The sequence below is a fragment of the Mizuhopecten yessoensis genome, unplaced genomic scaffold, assembly GCF_002113885.1.
Source record: "Mizuhopecten yessoensis strain PY_sf001 unplaced genomic scaffold, ASM211388v2 scaffold6505, whole genome shotgun sequence".
Lineage (NCBI taxonomy): Eukaryota > Metazoa > Mollusca > Bivalvia > Pectinida > Pectinidae > Mizuhopecten > Mizuhopecten yessoensis.
In genome coordinates, this window is record NW_018406583.1 from 1,468,809 (window position 1) to 1,488,095 (window position 19,287).

Sequence of the window (19,287 nt, forward strand, 5' to 3'; positions counted from 1 at the left end):
ACTTCAGTTCTCAATGGTATATTTTAAGGGTTCCCTAACTTCAGTTCTCAATGGTATATTTTAAGGGTTCCCTTACTTCAGTTCTCAATGGTATATTATAAGGGTTCCCTAACTTCAGTTTTCAATGGTATATTTTAGGGTTCCTTAACTTCAGTTCTCAATGGTATATTATAAGGGTTCGATTCCCTAACATCAGTTTTCAATGGTACATTTTAAGGGTTCCCTAACTTCAGTTCTCAATGGTATATTTTAAGGGTTCCCGAACTTCAGTTCTCAATGGTATATTAAAAGGGTTCCCGAACTTTATTTCTCAATGGTATATTTTAAGGGTTCCCTAACTTCAGTTCTCAATGGTATATTTTAAGGGTTCCCTAACTCCAGTTCTTAATGGTATATTTTAAGGGTTCCCTAACTCCAGTTCTTAATGGTATATTTTAAGGGTTCCCTAACTCCAGTTCTTAATGGTATATTTTAAGGGTTCCTTTACTTCAGCTCTCAATGGTATATTTTAAGGGTTCCCGATCTTCAGTTCTCAATGGTATATTAAAAGGGTTCCCGAACTTTATTTCTCAATGGTATATTTTAAGGGTTTCTTAACTTCAGTTCTCAATAGTATATTTTAAGGGTTCCCTAACTTCAGTTTTCAATTGTATATTTTAAGGGTTCCCTAACTTCAGTTCTCAATGGTATATTTTAAGGGTTCCCGAACTTCAGTTCTCAATGGTATATTTTAAGGGTTCCCGAACTTCAGTTCTCAATGGTATATTATAAGGGTTCCCTAACTTCAGTTCTCAATGGTATATTTTAAGTGTTTCCTAACTTCAGTTCTCAATGGTATATTTTAAGGGTTCCCTAACTCCAGTTCTCAATGGTATATTTTAAGGGTTCCTTAACTTCAGTTCTCAATGGTATATTTTAAGGGTTCCCTGACTCCAGTTCTCAATGGTATATTTTAAGGGTTCCCTAACTCTAGTTCTCAATGGTATATTTTAAGGGTTCCCTGACTCCAGTTCTCAATGGTATATTTTAAGGGTTCCCTAACTCTAGTTCTCAATGGTATATTTTAAGGGTTCCTTTACTTCAGTTCTCAATGGTATATTTTAATGGTTCCTTTACTTCAGTTCTCAATGGTATATTTTAAGGGTTCCCGAACTTCAGTTCTCTATGGTATATTTTAAGGGTTCCCGAATTTCAGTTCTCTATGGTATATTTTAAGGGTTCCCTAACTTCAGTTCTCAATGGTATATTTTAGGGTTCCTTTATTTCAGTTCTCAATGGTATATTTTAATGGTTCCTTTACTTCAGTTCTCAATGGTACATTGTACATTTTAAGGGTTCCCTAACTTCAGTTTTTCAAATTTAAAACTTTAACTAAGGGGAGGTAATTATTGTAAAAGTTTCCCCGTGGAAAAGAACATTAGTTTAGGTAAATATGTATATGCATTAAAACACTTGTACTGAGCACGAATTCAGTCAAGTTTTATGAATAATACAATGTATATTATTGAGATAACCATCTCTGTCCAGAAGTAACATACAAAACGTGCTGATTTCGCTAAGGCATTTAACAGATCCGCAATTATCAGTGAAAAGATAAACGTTTTTATAGACTTCATGTCATCGAAATTTTAATTGAAAATCTCACTTATTGAATATTAATCTCAATGTTCGGGAGTTTGTCTCTGTTTGCAAACCGCTACGTCTGTAATAAAAATGCACATGCATAACTATTACCGTCGGCGTCGGTCCACTTTTCAAAAATCAATTCATTACAATGCGACAGTACATATTTAGCTTTGTAAATGGACAATTTCAATTCCGTCGCAGAATTAATTGAAATGTCACTCAAAGTTTAAATTCCTGGCTGTGCTAGCGACTCTAGTATTTCGGAGTTATCTCTCCCTGCCGACACCTATGCACTTTAAACCCTGTAAGGTGAATCGAAGCCCGACGATAAGACGAAAACCCGCAGTTCTTCGGTAATTCGATAATTTCCCAAGGGTGTTGGTTCCGTTAGTTAGACAACTTGCCACAAAATGGCGATTTTATGAGCGAAGATAACGCGTTACGACGAAAGAAAATGCGTTATGGAGAATTATTTGCAGATATTCAGTGAAGAGCGAAGCCTTTCAGGATTATATACTGCCGTGTGAATCAGAGGTTAAACAACTTCGGAGATGGACGGTCTTTGTCGTAGAGGGAAACTAGGAAGGTTTGGTTTACCGCAACCGAACTGGAAATAAAACAAAAGTATCTGTCGCATGTTATTTTTTGTAGAAGCAAAAATATAGATAAATACATAAACTGAAATGCCTGCATGCTACAATACCGTATTTGAAGTGATACATGTGGTATGAGAATTGCTTTAATACGGTGACCCATTAGTGCCAAATGCAATCTAAAAAAAAAAAGACTAATTGCGTTTATGCGTATGTAGAGTTGCGTATATTCGCAATAGTTATTGTGTATATTGGCAAAAGTCAATAATTATTCTTTTATATTTCATTTTGCACCAATAGGCTCCCGTACTTAACTGTATTTTAATGAAAATTTAATTCAGTGCGCCATCTATTAAGGAGGTCCACCTCCTGCAAACGGTATCTTTCACTGTTACCAATAAAACTACTTCACCCGTGTGCAAGAAAGATGAAACATTCTATTTCTCAATATAGACCTTAAACTTGAGTTAATGAGCATATCTTCAATTCATTCGTTGATATGTAAATTTAAAAGAATTGCATGTGTATTTACAAAGAATTTTGTGTGACGGGGAATAAGTAATAGTGACTTTGGTTCGAGAACCCCATTAATCCCACTCCTTATTCAGCGAGAGCGTAGGCAATCTGAGAATATAAAACGTTGGCAGCTTAACCAGGTACACTGAAACAGAAAAAATAAATATATTCACAAAGGGTTTAGAACTGTGATTTCAATTGAAAACATAATGTTGATTTATAACGTGGAAATCTTATATTCGTATCAGAAGATATATACTGTATTTCACGGCTACAACCTCAAAAATAAGGATGAGAACCAGCATACAAAATACTTTCCCACGCGTACCTCTGTCGTTAGACTGGCTACCAGCCCCTGGGTTTTTATGAAGAATATCTTGGCTGCATTTTCCTACCTGCTTATCTCCCCCTAGTTTAGAACTTAGGATCAGACATCCATGTGATAATTGTTTTTTGAGTTAATTTCTTTTCTTAATAATTCAATATTCTAGAGACGGGGGCCAGTCTACTCTGTCGTAGATTGCTTTTAAAAAGGAAATCAATATTCAAAAGCGATACACGTATATTACAGTATAGTTATACTTATCATTTAAATGAAATTCTCACACAATAGAACGCGGTTGACTAAATAGATACTGAGTTGAATTCTTCCACTATTATTATCATTCGTCGATAAATTGAAACCATGTGCCCTTGACGACAATGTCAAATGTAATTGTGTTTCCCACGATTTTCTTTTAAACGTTTAAGTGCCTAATTTCTTAAACATGCGGTGCATTACAGCCAGTATAGTAGATGTCTGTAAATTCTCTTTAATGCGTAAACAGATCCCTGCTGATATTGAGGTCAACGGGGTAACCCGTTCAAGATGTTACGCGTACCGTAAGTCAAACTTTCCCTGTGTCATTTTACTTTCAAATTTGCAATACTTAAAGGTTGATCTTTCTTTCTACTTCTATATTCTTCCATTTTCTAATGCCTTACTTGACAATATATCAATTCCGGCTGTAGTTTTGAGCGTTTGCCCATGTGAGGAAGGCAATGGGTTCTATCCCAGGCTGGGAAACAACAAAGTCCTTAAAAAGCGTTCAGCATTATGGGTAATGACCGAATGGTTCACCCATTGTCAGTATAATGTGACCGGGCGGAATGCTGTGCTGGGTGCCTTCTGCATGGTATTTCAGTGAGATAGCACTATAGAGTCGGCATCCGATCCGCGCTATCACAAGGAGGCAAGTACACCAACATACCCTGCATCCGGCACACATACACGCTTAATCAACACACACAGAGGCATGTCCTTAAATGACCTCAGATGTTAATAGGACGTAAAACAATATAAAACCAAACAAAGCCAAACTAAAAAAATAAAAACTATGTTCTTCTATAAAATTTATAATTCAGAAATATAATTTATACTACTTAAAGATTGATTTCACCTGAATTACGGTGTCTTAAACTATTTTCCGTCGATGTGGAAAACAACCACAACAACCTACAGACTTACATACAACACAGTGCAGGAAGCAATCACTATAGCATATTGGTACCCTTCGAATCCGATCCCAAGTAAACTTACAAGTGCCTTGCTTTTTTCCTGTGTTCATAAGGGCTAATGCACTTTTAAATAAAGGGGTCACATAGTTTACCTATGCCTTAACGTATATTGTCAATAATACATGTGAACACAACCAATAGGCCTAGTAACGTTTTACTTCACTGTAGAAATAGCGTGACGGATGATAATCGTTGTCAAGAATCTCTTTTTAAATTCTGATACCGATCTTCTAAGTATCTTAACCAGGCATATTTTCTCTACACAATTCATGTAATTAAAACTGTCGTATAGGCTAACAAATGATAAATTCTTATTGTGTACAACAACGACACCTATCAGAGAGTATTGTATAACAACTTGATCATCCCGAGTTCCTCACCATCTCATACTCAAACGTCGGGGTCTCTCTCAAGTAATTACTGTCTTGAAAAGACGCTGACTTCAATTTCAACAAATCTTATTGACAAAAGAATATTACACTGTCAAAAGGATTGGACAACAGGCTTATAGCCTATACAAGTCCTCTCCATTGGTGGTATGTACATGGACAGAATGCATTGATATCAAAATTATAAATAATTAAGATTTTGCTTACTCAAGTTACTGTCAATAATTAATCGTGAGAAACGGATATCATATATGGCGATATCTAGAACCTTTTAGAAAGTCAATGCGACTATAAAAAAAATCAAGTGTACATTTCTAGACCTGATTTTGATTTTGATGGTTTTACGTCTGCTATTACGGCCTTTCAGTAGACAAGAACAGATAAGAAAGGAAAAATAGAAGGGGACAAAGTATGTAGAGAAAGGAGAGAAGAGGAGAGATTAGAGGTGGAGGAGAAAGAAGNGGGGGGTGTAGTATACTTTTGCGTGACGACTCCTTGGCCGAAAAATGATTACCTACGTTTCTCGTACATGTAGATTAATCAACATACATTTTATTTTGTAATAATATATTTGTCTATCCATTGTGACGCCCACTTCTGTCGTGTGTGCAGGAAAGAAACCGCTACACACGATACAGGTCTGATAAGCAGGTTGTCAACATTACTAAGAACATCATATCTGACAACATACCTGAAACTATTACACACAGATTCTGCGAATGGCGAAGCGAAAGTGAAAGAAGCCCAAACAAATCGATTTAGGTCTACAGAAACATCTCATTTTATAAAACACTGTTATATCGAATCATAATGCATACTCAGAAATAAATAATTACATTGAATATGAATTGTTAACTTACACTATGGTTTTCAGATTGTCTGCAATGTGGGAAAACTTTGTCAAATGTGAGAACCTCTCTGGCGCATTGTGACAACAGATCGTTATCCAAATGTACAATGTACAAATAAGTTAATGAGTTCTACAAAGGGCAATAACTCTGTAAACATTACATAGTGAAACATCAGAGTACCATCTCATATCCCGGGAGACAACTACCAGGATAATTAAAACGAGTCAATTTACACATTAGACAGGGAAACTTGTAAATGGAAATCTAAAATCCTGCATAAAAGCGGCACTCGGAAGTTATTTCAAATTACACAAATTCAGTCAGTAGAAAAATATTTCTTTTACTGGTCTTATGGACAAAGACTAAATTATATCCTTTACGACGCCCATTTTGCCTTTCTAATGTATCAAACTTATCAAGAGATGACTTGTATATACATGAGGCACGCAGTTCAGTGAAAAGTTCCATTTCTTTAGGAGGACCACATCTTTCTTTTTCAAGCGTTAGCTAGAGCGCTTTTAAACTTACTACTTTAACGCAAAAAATAAATAAAAAAATGAATTAAAAAAAATAACAAAGAACTAAAAATCCCCCCTCCCCCCTGTCAAGACCAGGAGATGACCGATAAAGAACACTAAACCTGTTTCCACTGCGACTTTAAGAAGCTTTTACATTGAAATTCTCATCATGGAGCGTCTTAACGAAGCGATTAGTTTAATTATCCTATAAAGCACTCCGTCAGTCGGCCAATAGGAACGTACAAGTATTCAATAAAGAACTCAGTCAGTCAGACAAATTTGAACGTCTTCACAAAGTATTCATTAAAGCACTCAGTCAGTTAGCTAATTAGAACGTCTTAGCGAAGTGGTTAGTTAAGTATTACCTTAAGCACTCAGTCAGCCAGCCAATTGGACCGTTATAACGAAGCGGTTGGTTACGTATTTTCTAAAGCACTCAGTCAGTCAGGCATTTGAAACTTCTCAGCCAGTCAGCTAATTGGAGCGTCTTAACGACGTGGTTAGTTACGTGTTAACTATAAACCATGCAGTCAGCCAGCCAATTCGCTAAAACGTCGACAGTAGGGTTTCTACTTTAATACAAGAATAAAATAAAATAATACGCATGCGCCGTGCATTGCACATGTGGGACTTGGTCATGTGAACAGTAACGTAGTTCCAGAGTTAAGAGAAATACTTCGCATCTCCGTCCTCTTCGTTGAAAGACCCGGATGCTGCAGATATCTGATGCAACAGAGAACACCTAAACTTCACTATACGATGCCTGTGAAAGAGACACCTGCCGGATGGAGCGACCTTGAACTCGAAATGATACATGACCTTGAACTCGAAATGATACATGACCTTGAACTCGACGAGGCGGCTTTGAAATGTTCTCTATATTGTTTCAAATACTTTTGGACAAATATTGTGTTATTTTCTAGAAATTGCTGTCTTCATACATAGCACGCAGTTTTACATTTGCAGCTGATGCTTCATTATTAGAGAGTAAAATGGTCACATTTGCCATTATTTCAGTTGTCTCACTTTGTGGTTCAGCCTCTTTAGAAGCAAATGTCAATCTAGAATGAGTTTTTTTGCCGTTTGTAAAGAGGATTTTTTTTTTGTCGTGTTTGACTAGAAAACATTCAAGTCGCTATCTAATCAATTGTTTAATGCTTCTGTATTGAGAACACTGCCTACCACTCTAAACCATGTTCGTTTACTGATCCGCCTAATGTACTCTTATTCAGCTTCATACGCAAAGCTGAACTGAAAATGCTTATAAAAGTGATTAAAAACGTTAAATCTTATCTGAAGTTATACACTCAGATTCCGCGAAGAGAAGGTGAAAGCGAAAGTAACGTAAATCGAGGGATTTACAGAAAACAAATCGATGAATTGACATTATAAAACTTATATCCCCGTATGCTTAAACCCACAAACGTAACACACTTTTACAATAGCAGACAGTGGCGAATATTTGTGTTCCTAACCGAGGACTTCACTGACTGGTAGTAATACTGACCGTCCCGCGGCAGTGCTTGTTTTCACACGCTTGACAGATTTATCGTAGTGGTGACGGTATTATCAAATGCTATCTTAGGTTTTATCTGTGAGAATTTAAGATATCATCGCGACACAATGTCACCTTTGAGAAATATGACTTCAGCTAGTTTATACGTGGGGAGAATACAATAGTGTATATTGCATTTTTGTCTGTACTAATACTACGAGCAGGTCACGGTAACAAACATCCGGACGGCTAACGGGATTTACCATAGTGTTGACGATATTATCAAGTCCTGTTTTAAAGAGGATGAAGTCACAACAGTGATTTCTTTATCCTGATTTGTCTTTGTATGAATATGTATATGTAGATATATATCCTATAAGTATTGCTGGCTCCTAAATGCGTATTGTATTTATCTGGGCCAGAATCTGCGGCCCTTCTCGAAAGCCGTGCTAGCTCCACGAGTAGATATTAAGACAAAGGAAATATTTATTAGATGCATTCAAACAATGTGTTAGCACAGGCACACTTCAACATATTTAACAGATTTGTAAGTTTGTAACTATTTCGACGTTAATTACTAACACATCTTTCCGGTTATATTTCAATATCTGCAAAAAGTACATCATTATTTTTTATTAACTGACAGATTTCACTTCATAAATGCGCTTGCTTATCCAATAAATTAATAAATAATATTATCGATTTTTCGAACATAAATTTGTTCATATCTGTCACCTGCATCTTTTTACAGAGTGTATAATGCTGAGCGTTATAACGACGTTAGTGGCAACTGCAGCCTGCCCTTCAAGCCGCGGTCACATCTTACGGTCAAGCACGTAGTTGACCGTAGTGGGAGATGACCGTAGTTGGGACAACTACTAGGGTTGGACTACGATTGAAGTACGTTCTCATTACTGTCAAGTACGGTTAATTAGGGTCAACTAGGGTGAGGTATGGTCAAGTAGGGTTAAGTCATGTTGAAGTTAGGAGTTCCTGGATGTTAAGTACTGTAAATACGTTTAACTAAAGTCACTTACGATCTACTGCAGTCAACTACGGTCATCCCCTACTACGGTCAACCACGGTCATCCCCTACTGCGGTCAACTACGGTCATCCCCTACTACGGTCAACTACGTGCGTGACCGTAAGATGTGACCACGGCTTTAGCCATAGTTTGGTTTGGTTTAGTATTATTTAACGTCCTTTCAACAGCTATGGTCACTTAAGGATGGTCTTTAACCAAAGAGTGAACCGACAGACCCCGACTTTTATGTCAAATATCACACAACTTAACAAGTCTTAAGTGTGCTTACATTTTATTGACGTAAGATTGATGGAATACAACAAAATTTGTATACAAAGTTGTTTTTTCGTAGCAAAAATGTCCTATACAGAGCATGTCAAAACTGCTATATATCTAAATGTTATTCTAACTATAGGACAATTGTGAATAACTAAAAAAATGGATACCGTGGTCTTCAAATATCACCGACATTTTCAGAATCCTTTTATTCAGGTACCGACTACAAATGAGCTAGTAGATCTTTTGATATATTTTTTTTACATTGCTTATAGTAGAGATAGATTACTATCTGAACAATTCCTCCTCAAACTGTTCGCGATATTCTTTTTGTTTGTGTCTCAAATAACAGTGTACTACACAGTTAAACGAATTTAAAAAAGACATTGAGATACGTTTTAAAAGGGATATCAAATTTAGACATCTAAATATAACACTTAGTACAGTGATCATTTACATGGTACGTTAAACATGTATAGGTATCAACCTTCAAAAACATCTCTGTTATTTAAACCTCATAAGAAAACAATTATCGGATTAAATAAACAAACTATGTTCGGACAGGCAGGCACAAATGAATAAGCCGTACTACTATGTCAACTTGTCCATGACTACACAAACACCCTCGCTATCACGATTGCGCTTGAAAGGCGTGTTATAAAACGGGAACTATTTTCTTTGCAAAGCACAGGTTTTACCTTTGTAGAGTGTGTTTTTTTTTTAAAAAGTGATGAAATACCCTTGTGAATGGCTTTTCTTTCCTGTCTTTTGGTCTGGCAAGATCGGTACATACGACTTACAATTACACGGATCCCCACATCGGTGTAATCTTTAAATTACAGGTAACAATGAAATACATTTGTAACCAGTGAACGTGTGTGGCAGTGGGTATAGTTGTCAATATAAAGAGTATAAACAAATAAATAAAAAAACACCATAAAAGTTGTAAAATATTGCCTGAATACAACACACAGGGAAAAATAACCCGAGCTCAAAAATATTCCACACAATACCCTATAGATTTTAATGATAGAAATGTAATACATATTATCAAGTATTTATTTACATAGTAATCATGTCTATCCTGGTGAGCTTTCTACATCGACGTATATTTAGATAGGCGATTGATTATTTTACGTCACAGCGTGTATTCCGTTGACTCGTCTGGTAGACTAGACTAGAGGTTGGTTGCTGGAATATTAAGTCAAAGTTGGCCCGAATCTTGTAGCTGGACTTTATAATCTGTAATGGTTTACATGGAAATTAAAATAAAATCCTCGGCAACAAAGCGATTTTTATGTTTGCAATAGGAATCTTTGTATAAGGAGTAGACATATCTTTGTTTCCGACTTTCCGGTGCTATATCAAACAAATAAATCATACATTGTTCCTTTAATTAAAAAGCTTTCACATAATTTAGAATATTTCCTGGAGATAAAGGAGAGCTATGTATTAGAGAGAAATTTGACGTGTCTATACAAACAAGAACACGTGTCAATATTTTTATTATAATGTATCTATTTAAATAACCGAACCGGGTAACTGCAATATTCTAGCTCAGTACCTTCCGTACAACCACAGAGTAAATTAAGTATATATATATTTGTATTACATTTATAGTTACCACGGATTTAGATTATATCTAAGTCCGTGTATACGTAGTTACATAGTAACTTGAAGGTAAAACTGCAATTTCATACGGGAAGGGACATAACTCTTACAAAATAGTATCTCGGTTATTATCAAAGAAAACAAATGTTTCTCGTACAAGAAATGGGAATTATATTTCTGTTTAAGCGACTAGGTGCATACTCAGTAAAATTCTGACAGGAATACAAACAAAATAATGGTATAGATCGAGCACTCGTCTGTTGTCTAGACAAGTTTCGACGGATATTTTTATACAAAATTAATGATGGATTTTCGGCCCAGAAGTTTACGTTGACTATTTTAGAATATAGGGCACGATATATTCTAATATTTCGAATTCCATTCTGTACTTTGGTGGATTTTATTTTGTCAATAAAGTTATTTATAAATATTTTAATTCTTTAAAATCGTCCTTATCTAGCTTAGTGTTAATGACTCATTTTTGATATAATGCGGAATTAAGTTTTCCATGGTTGGCTGATAGTGAATTTGCCTTTCAACAAGGCGGCCGGGGTTCGATTCCCATGTCGGACGTTAGGCTTAAAGGTATGGGCTGGGTAAGCTGACTAACCACGTGGGTTTCTCCGGATACTCCGGTTTCTTCCCACAATAAGCCTCCCAAACGCTAATATCCGAGCCAACAAGAGTAATTAATATAAGCTGAAATAACTTGTTTTATAATGGTTGCCAACTAAGTAATGTTTATATTTTTAAGTTCCCCTGGTCACGGTTTTCTTATTTATTTACTTTGTCATTCATTCTTTATATAAAACGAATGGCCTGACGTCACTGTATTTTCTCTTCGGGTGTTCTGTACTAGTAGTGGAGCTTAACTCGGCTTAAGTCAAATATAACGTCGGCGAACTAATAACTTATATGTGAATTTAATTCATAAGTATATATATCCGTACGCACTACGATTTGTATGTAGCATAGGAGGTGAATAATGTTGGAACCCCCTGCAGGATTGGGGATTGCTTTGGTGTCCTTTAATTGGGGACACAAAAGCAACCAACATAAATCTGCTGCAACCATTGCAATATTTGGGATCTTTATATTTCTTTCTAATCTAACTACGTTTAATTTCTTAGCGCCTTGCTTGGCAACACCTCACTTTTGGCTTTACTGTTGAGCGTTCGCCCAGTTGAAGAAGGCAATGGGTTCTGTCCCACGCCGGGACATATCAAAGTCCTTAAACATGGTAGTTGTTACTCCCTGCTGAACGTTCAGAATTTAGGGGAATGGCAACAACTGGTTCACTCGTTGTTAGTATTATGTGACCGGGCGGAATGCTGTGCTGGGAGCCCTCGGAATGGTATTTCATTGAGATAGCACTATAAAGTCGGCATTAGATCCGCTCTACTACAAGGATGCAAGCACACCAACATACCATGTCTCCTGCATACGCACATACGCAAGTAAGCATACACTACACACATGGAGCCACGCCCTTAAATGACCTTTGCTGTTAATAGGACGTTAAACAAAATTAAACCAAACCAAACCATACTACGATTTCGCATCATATTTAATACTATCAAACGTAAGAAATGTTTAATACTGACATTTTTCGGAAGTCTTCGATATTTTATCATCAGTCGCATGACTGTTACACTTACCTCCATATAAAAGTGAAACACTGATTTACTGCGACAAGATGTATTTCAATGCATAATGGTATGAAACATATTTTATTCAAATTTTATGCCCAAATTGAAAACAGTGTATTTTCCTCCATTACTTGTCATACCTCTTTTAATGATTATCATTAGAAACAAAATTTCTGATGTAAATATAAATAGAACATTTTAAATCTTCCATTACTAGTTAAACCTCTTGTAATGCTTATCATAAGAAACAAAATTTATGAAGTAAAAATTTACAGAACATTTTAAACCTTAATTTTGAAAGTAAAGGGAAATAACTCTCGTAGAAACTATGTTATTTGTATATCCAAGAAGCTTCCCAGATTCTAGCTCAACACGCTCCGTTTAATCGGAACCATTCTTGCACGCTAAGGTGGGGACTGTTGATGGTAGTCAAATTGACATAAGTTTTTTTCTGAGAAGAAAATTTCCTTTTACATTTCATTTCCTATTTCGGAATAAGTTTGAGATTAACATGTGGTTTTCATTACCTCCATTGTCTTCAGCAAGTAAGAGTTAAGATTGTTTTTCCAAAAACAAAATATCTATTTATCTATGACACAATGAGGTAACCCGGCTTAAAATATCTCCGAGTATCAGTTGGTATACACAATACACTGTTATGACGCGCAAAATTTGACATCGAGATAAATAATCTTTGTAATTAAAAAAAGATCGAAATAGAAATCTTTGTTTACATTTACTTTCGCATTTAACTGCTTTTGTATCGCCTTTACGATCTATTTGAATGACACAGCTTTGCAAGCAAACAACGTCATGCGCGCTAGCCTATTATGATTTGTTTGCTTGGAAAGTTGTGTTATTGAAGTAGACCATAATTGCCATACAAAAACAATTCAATGCTTATATTTTCTCCGCCTTTCATGTTTATTTAACCTACAAATTAAATTTAAAATTTAAAATTTAAAATTATATTTAAAATTCCCGCCTTATCGACAGTTTGAACATGTTTGTTTAATAACTGGAACAGCGTATTGTCGCGTGCTGACTGGCTAAGAATTGTGCCTCGTGGTGGATATCATTTAAAATCCTATCTCTAGTGACAATGCCATGCAAATGCAAATATAGTATATTGTAAGCAAACTATTCTGCCGCTACGGCTGTCGTAAAGTTGATTCCTTTCTAAACACACGCATTTGCATTTTAACTTACATCAATTGTTTTGCTTAGAAGAAACAGAATCCTGAAACATGTTAATGAGGCTTATATCAATACGTTTACTATAAATGGAAATACACTTCTATCATAGTGAGGGGGAGGGGGAAGGGGGAAGGGAAGGCGGTACAGTCAAGTTTTTGTTGATTAAATAACGGATAGATTTCTTTTTAAAACATATAAATATACATCCATGCTGATATATATATTAATATTATGTGTAACAATTACAGATCATCAGTATATACTCTATAAACGTTTGGCATCGGATATATAGTTCAGTTTACGGTTAGTTTTTCCCTTTGAGTGTTCTGTACTGGAGGTGGGGTATAAACAGCTGTCAATCAAATACATTTGCCAATCGACTAATGCGATTGCTATCCTATCATGTATGTAATGTATTAGTTCATATAACCATGATAAACTTATATTTCACGTTATGTTTAAAATCATCAATTTTAAGAAAATATTCTAAACTGAACAATTTCTACTGAGTCACTAGTCTTTATCATAAGTCGGGTTTTCCTTTCATAGAAATTCAAAAGTCTGATGCGTTCGCTGCCATGAACATAAATTCAGTTAAACCGAAATACAATCATTGCAGCATAGTATGCTATGTCTATGTCAATATCTTAATTATGAAACTAGTTCTATTTATTGTATTTTGATGATATCAAAGTGACATTATCTAAAACAAGATTTTAATTTCAAATTTTATGTTCAAAATGAAAACTGTTTTTATGGTCCTCTATTATTTTCTCAAAGTTAACGAGTTATATTTGTATTGCAAAGATTAAATAAAGAGAGAAAAAACAACCAAACAACCAAAACGTTTCATATCACACGAATTTCATGTGTAAAGAGATTAAAGGGAAGTAACTCTCGCAGCAACTAATGTGTTTCGTCTACGACGGAGTTCCCAAGTTTCTAGCTCAATTGTTCCGTTCAATCGGGACCAATCTTGCACGCTAACTGGGAACTGCTGATGAAAGGCAAATTTACATAAGTTTCTCCGAAAACAAATTTCCCTACTGTATTGAATTCCTAGTTTATTGAATCATTTGAGGTTACCATGCAGTTTTCATAACTATCCTGGTCCTGACTATTTTCCTTAAAATTGTTCATTCAAATATTTTTATGACGAAATTGTATTATCTATGGAAAACGCATCAAGCTTTTTATTTTTAAACAAGCTAAACATAGTTGAAAATATTTTTAGTTTTAGACCAACACAGTTTATCATCTACAATCGTTTGATATTATATGTGTCTCTCTTACCTAACCGTGATATAGCAATAACATGATTTTCTATTACATACTATTAATCCTGCAGTTATATATTTACATCTTACTTATGATGAAACATAAATGATTTATTACTTACTTATAACTGAGGCGAATAATGTTGGAACCCCCTGCAGACTTGGGGATTGCTTTGGTGTCCTTTATTTGGGGACACAAACGCGACCAAAATAAATCTGCTTCAACCATTGCAATATTTGGGATCTTAATCTTTCTTTCTACTCCTAACTACGTTTTATTTCTTAGCGCCTTGCTTGGCAACACCTCCCTTTTGGCTTTACTGTTGAGCGTTCGCCCAGTTGAAGAAGGCAATGGGTTCTGTCCCTAGGCCGGGACATACCAAAGTCCCTAAAAACAGTAGTTGTTATTCCCTGCTTAACGTTCAGTATTTAGGACAATGGCCACAACTGGTTCACCCGTTGTCAGTATAATGTGATCGGGCGGAATGCTGTGCAGGGTGTCTTCGGCATGATATTTCATTGCGATAGCACTATAAAGTCGGCATCAGATCCGCGCTATCACAAGGAGGCAAGCATACCAACAGACCCTGTCTCCGACACACATACACACATGCACACATACACAACACACATGGAGGCACGTCCTTAAATGACCTTTGCTGTTAATAGGACGTAAACAAAATTAAACCAAACCAAACCATACTACGATTTCGCATCATATTTAATACTATCAAACGTAAGAAATGTTTAATACTGACATTTTTTTTATCAAGTCGAAAGTCTTCGATATTTAATCATCAGTCGCATGACTGTTACACTTACCTCCATATAATAGTGAAACACTGATTTACTGCGACAAGATATTTTGGCGTCAATGACAACAGAACTATGACAGTGATTGCATTCATTCAATACATAATGGTATGAAATATATCTTATTCAAAACAAATTTTATGCCAAAATTGAAAATAGTGTATTTTCTTCCATTACACGTTATACTTCTTGTAACGGTTATCATAAGAAACACAATTTCTGGAGTAAATATTTACAGAACATTTTAAACCTTAATTTTGAAAGTAAAGGGAAATAACTCTCGTAGAAACTGTGTTATTTGTCTATCCAAGAAGCTTCCCAGATTCTAGCTCAACACGCTCCGTTTAATCGGAACCATTCTTGCACGCTAAGTTGGGGACTGTTGATGGTAGTCAAATTGACATAGTTTGTTTTTTCTGAGAAGAAAAAATTCGTTTTATATTTCATTTCCTATTTCGGAATAAGTTTGAGATTAACATGTAGTTTTCATTACCTCCATTGTCTTGAGCAAGTAAGAATTAAGATTGTTTTTTTCCAAAAACAAAATATCTATTGAAATCTCGTTATGCCTAAATCGTTTTATCTTTGAAAAATCAGGTAACCCGGCTTTAAAATATCTAAGAGTTGGTATACACAATACATTGTCATGACGTAAAACATTTGACATCGAGATATATAATCTTTTTAATTTAAACAGAATTAGTTTTTCTTGCAAATGTGTGTCATTCAAATAGATCATAAACGCCATACAAAAATAATTCAATGCTTATATTTATGTTTTATCCGCCTTTCACATTTATTTTATCTACAAATTATATTTAGAATTTAGAATTCCCGCTTTATCGACAGTCTGAACAAATTTGTTCAATTACTGGAACAGCGTATTGTCGCGTGTTGACTGGCTAAGAATTGTGTTTCGTGGTGCTTTTCATTTAAAGTCTCATCAACGACACAGCTTTCAAGTTGGTTATCTAGTGACAATGCCATGCAAATGTAAATACTATGTATTAAGCGAAATGTTCTGCCGCTACGTTGTAGTAAACTTGATTTCGTTCTGAACACACACATTTGCATTTCAACTTACATCATTTATTGCTTAGAAACGGAATCCTGAAACATGTTAATGAAGCTTGTATCAATTCGTTTACTATAAATGGAGATAAACTAGATGAAAATAAATGGACAGTATATCATAAAGAAAGATTAACTTGGAAATAAAGATTTTCTGTCATAGAGAGGGGAGACAGTGAGGGGAAGGGAAGGCGGTGCAGTGAAGTTTTTGCTGATTAAATAATATATATGGATTTCTTTTTGAAAGATATAGATTGATAAAAATGCTGAAATATTAATATTATATGTAACACTTACAGCTCACCGGTCTATACTCTATGAACGCTTGGCATCGGATATATAGTTCAGTTAACGGTTAGTTTTTCCCTTTGAGTGTTCTGTACTGGAAGTGGGGTATAAACAACTGTCAATCAAATACATTTGCCAATTGATCAATGAAATTGCTACCATAGCGTGAATGTAATGTTTTAGTTCATATATCCATGATAAACTTATATTTCACGTTATGTTTAAAAACATCAATTTTAAGAAAACATTTCAAACGGAACAATTTCTACTGAGTCACTAGTCTTTATCATAAGAAGGGGTTTTCCTTTCATAGAAATTCAAAAGCCTGATGCGTTCGCTGCCATGAACATAAATTCAGTTAAACCTAAATACAATCATTGCAGCATAGTATGCTATGTCTATGTCAATATCTTAATTATGAAACTAGTTCTATTTATTGTATTTTAATGATATCAAAGTGACATGATCTAAAACAAGATTTTAATTTCAAATTTTAAGTTCAAAATGAAAACTGTTTTTATGGTCCTCTATTATTTTCCCAAAGTTAATTGTATTGCAAAGATTAAATTAAAAAGAAAAAAGCCCAACCAAAACGTTTCATATCACACGAATTTCATGTGTAAAGAGATAAAAGGGAAGTAACTCTCGCAGCAACTAATGTATTTCGTCTATGACGGAGTTCCCAAGTTTCTAGCTCAATTGTTCCGTTCAATCGGAACCAAACTTGCACGCTTACTGGGAACTGCTGATGAAAGGCAAATTTACATTAGTTTCTCCGAAAATAAGTTTCCCTACTGTATTGAATTCCTAGTTTATTGAATCATTTGAGGTTACCATGCAGTTTTCATAACTATCCTGGTCCTGACTGTTTTCCTTAAAATTGTCCATTCAAATATTTTTATGACGAAATTGTATTATTTATGGAAAACACATCAAGCTATTTACTTTTTTTTAAACTAGCTAAACATAGTTGAAACTGTTTTTAGTTTTAGACCAACAAAGTTTATCATCTACAATCGTTTGATATTATATGTGGCTCTCTTACCTAACCGTGATATAACAATAACATGATACTGTTTCAGTAATCCTGCAGTTATATATTTACATCTTACTTGTGATGAAATATAACTGACTTATTACTAGTTTATAACTGTTCTAATATAAAATAAACCTTCGCATCGATAGAAATAGCATAATATTATCCTATAACGCACAAATCACCTGTACTGTTCTCGGCTGGAAATAGTTCATGCACAAAGGGAGATTACTCTTTCATCAAAATTGTGAACAGCTATGTGCGCATATATTATATTCATAAGCATAAGCCAAAATTTATATAACAATTTTCACGATAAACGATTGGTGTATTTACAGTACCATATTATTTTATAATTTGATATATAACATTATATTATGAAAATTAAGCACTTTAATTAGTTTACATGTCATGGTAAGTATATTTATGTTTATATTATCAACACTTTCAGGATGCACACATTTTTGTTTATATTATCATTTGATACGTTATTATATGTCACTAATTATTAAGAGTTTTACTAATTATTAAGAGTTTTAACATTGTGAATTTACATTTTCAGAATGTATTGATTTATATCATTGTTGTAATGCTAATGTCATTACACATGAAATTATGTTGCTCTTTATTTACAGATTTTTGCATTATGAATTACATTTTCAGGTTGCGTGCAATTACGTACAAACTAAATTATGTTATGATATCAGTTAACATATATATCATTCTGTATTGAAAGGTTAATATTCTTGACTAGGAATTTACATTTTCAGGATCTATGCATTAATGATGGTTAAGGACCGGTAAATGTTTGCTTGTATATTGTTGTTTCATATCTCATCACATAATGAAACCATTTCACTTCTTTTAAGAGATTTTAGATTTTGAATTTACATTTTCAGGATGAATGCATTTCTGTTTCTTTTTTATAACATGATTTAATATATGTAGCAACATGGGAGTAACTAGTAGATCACAATTTCAAAACATATTTTTTAGATAATAACATAATGAAAAAAAAATAAAAATAAAGAGATTTTATATTTAAAGTCAAAAGTTCTATTGATTCATATATACTATGTTCGTTAGCACTTATCGATATTTTAATTATACTATTGTATAGATAACAAAATTTGATATTACCCATTGGAAATTACGTGATCTTTTCATATTGTGAATAACTTCGTTCTGGAGAGATTTCGTTTTTGGCGTTGTCGACAATGTTATAAAAATCTTATTTGAATTACTCTTAAATATAGTTAATGACGATCACAAAAAACCAATCTGGTAATATACAGTGATTTAAGTCAATCTATAACCCTTTCAATAAGCATTTTTTTAGCTAAGATATAAATGAAAAGAATTAAAGCATTAAAAAGAATGATTTATGTGTATATAATGGCACTCGATTTTATGTTTCGTCAGCTTTTAAAAAGAATATCTCTCATTCTGATATTCAAAAGTAGTAAATGTATCCGATGAAGGAAAACGTAATAGTTTAT

General features: G+C 34.4%; 1 long non-coding RNA gene across 1 annotated transcript; it reads right to left on the reverse strand.

Moving 5' to 3' along the window:
• Positions 1-1,627: 1,627 nt before the first annotated feature.
• LOC110452264 lies at positions 1,628-6,458 on the reverse strand. Its single transcript, XR_002463169.1, has 3 exons — positions 5,542-6,458; positions 2,752-2,880; positions 1,628-2,233 (listed from the first exon to the last, which is right to left on the reverse strand). It is a non-coding gene; the product is annotated as an uncharacterized LOC110452264 (long non-coding RNA).
• Positions 6,459-19,287: the final 12,829 nt, after the last annotated feature.